The following is a 2,507-nucleotide window of genomic DNA, read 5'->3' as shown; positions in this document are numbered from 1 at the left end:
TACCCTACCCCCACCTAATCCTACCTACTAAACTAACACACCTTACGACACTTACCCATACACACACGATACTTATCCTTACGCTATACACACAACACACCAAGAACATACACACTATTGATTCACGGGAAAACATATGGACACACTCACGAATTAAGGATACATACATAAAAATAAGGCAAAAGGGGTAAAAAAGGACAGAATCAAGAGAAACGAAGGGAGTTTGAGAGAGATCCGGTGAAAAAGTAGTTAATCAACTCAGTTTGAGAGTTTTTCTGATGAAATCTTCGCCGAAAGTGGTTCCCATTCGTCGATTTGATTGTCCAATCTCAGAATCCCTGAAACCGTCCCGTTTCTCTTGATCTCTAGGCAAATTCGGGCGTAAAACACCAAGATTCTCCAGATTTTCAATCAGAAAATGCCTCCAGTCACTGCTTTGTTACTGTTCCAGCGAAATATGTCGAAAAAATGATGCATCGACTCCCCTCTTCCAAAACTCGATCTGAAATTGGTTTATTATGGTTATTCTATTTTGTATCTGTATCCCGTTATTTTGTCTTGCTTGGTATTCTTTGTGGTTTTTGTGTTATGAATCAAATTTTGGAAGTTTTGTTGGAGTTGGGTTTATAGTCGAGTTGTGGTATTCTTTGAGGTTCCAGAACGGCTTTATTCTCTTTATAATTCACTCGAAAATACTTGAAAGGTCCAATTCTTTACTCTCATTATTCATCTTCTTTATCTTCATTTGTTGAATTGGCTATGATTATGTATTTGTTGATTATGATTGTGTGATTTTGTGATGGTTTGATGTCAATCAATTAATCGTGATATGAGTTTTGGTGTTAAGGCATGGATAATTATCTCGTAGAAGTTGCACGTTAAAAATGTAATTTGGGGTTGGATGTTGGGAATTGATATAAAAATAAATATCTATTAATTTTGTTGTATGGATGATATTGAACGTGTTGGAATTGTGATAAATTAAAATGAGTAGGCAAATGATAAGGGGTAGGCAAATTTTTAGTAATTGTGGAATATTGAATGCTTGAAACATGTGTTGAATGGCTTGGTTTTAGTGCTTTTTGGATCAAATGTATCATTTGGCTGGGAAATGCCCCGAGGTATTTGTATTTATTCTTTGGGAAATGCCCCAAAGTATTTTATACTCGGAGGACGTCCGTGACGAAGGGCCGAGGCATCGGGTAAAGCATTGAAGCGTAGTTTAGGATTAGTGTAGGTTAAAATAGGACTTATATTTTTGCATTTATCTATTTTGGACTGTATACTTGGACTGGACGCTATATTTTGTTGGTTTGATTTATTGTTTTATGTGTTTTTGTATGGTTTATACATTCTTAGTGTCGAATTAGTCTATATACTCTACAAAGTGACCCTGTTCGAACCACGGAATCGAGGGGTGCCTAACACCTTCCCCTCGGTCAACTAAATATCTTAACCACAATCTCTATTTGCAAACTAATTTTAAGGAGTCAAACAGTTTTGAAAAGGATTTTTGAAGGTGACTTGGCACACTGAGTTTATGTCAACTGATGACTCTGAATAAAAAATGTAAATAATTCTTTTTGAAATAAATTTTTATTTTTGTCACGTTGATAATAAAAACCCTTTCAAACTTTTAAAAATAATCTTTTGGTAAAAAAAGAGGTGTGACAGCTCTGGCGACTCTGATGGGAATTTTTTAGAATTCGAGCTTATTTTGGAGCTGTATCGACTTAGTTTGACATTATGGGCGTATAAACATTATTTGTGTTGTCATTTGTGTTTGTTTTTATCATTGTTTAGTGCCTATGTGCTCTTTGTTTGTTGTTTTTATTTTATATGTTACCGCTTTATATCTGGCATCCTATGCATAACCCAAGTCATTCTTTCTACAACAAGCCTGTAGTACACGTGTGTACATGACCTCTAGTTGAGTCACCCTTATTTTAGGAGGGGGGAGCCATTGGGTTGAATGGAGTAGGTGAAAAGCAAAGCAGCCACTATCGACCATACCCTCTCTCGAACAGCCTTGTTAGTGAACCCCAGCTTCGGTTAGCCTTTAGGTCATGTTTATGTGCATCATATTGAGACTTAGCGGAGCCCATTTGGTCATTTGTAGGAGACTCACCTCTAAAGCATCCCTACATGCTAAATGTTTCATCTCTGAGGGTAACGTGGTCATTTGACAGACTGATTTGGGGAAGCATGTGTTAAAAGTAAAGTCTGTAGGAAATGAAAAATCAAAAAAAAAAAAAGGAAAAAAAAGAAGAAAAGTGAGTCAAAAAAGAGTTTCGTAATTTTTTTAGAGTTCTTTATGATATTTGTTCTCCACAGTCCAAAAATTCAAAAAAAAAAAAATTTTGCACTTATTTTCTCAAAAATCAAAAATATCAAAAAGATTTTCCTTTCGGTCTCTTTAGCAAGCTTTCATAATTCGTAATTTTTTTTAAAAAAAAGATTTTTTAATAGGAGGTTTATATAAAAGAAGAATTCATAAAAAAAATGAT

The sequence above is a fragment of the Capsicum annuum genome, chromosome 10, assembly GCF_002878395.1.
Source record: "Capsicum annuum cultivar UCD-10X-F1 chromosome 10, UCD10Xv1.1, whole genome shotgun sequence".
NCBI classification, from domain to species: Eukaryota; Viridiplantae; Streptophyta; class Magnoliopsida; order Solanales; family Solanaceae; genus Capsicum; species Capsicum annuum.
The sequence above is the reverse complement of the archived record's forward strand: the minus strand, read 5'-3'. Positions refer to the sequence as shown.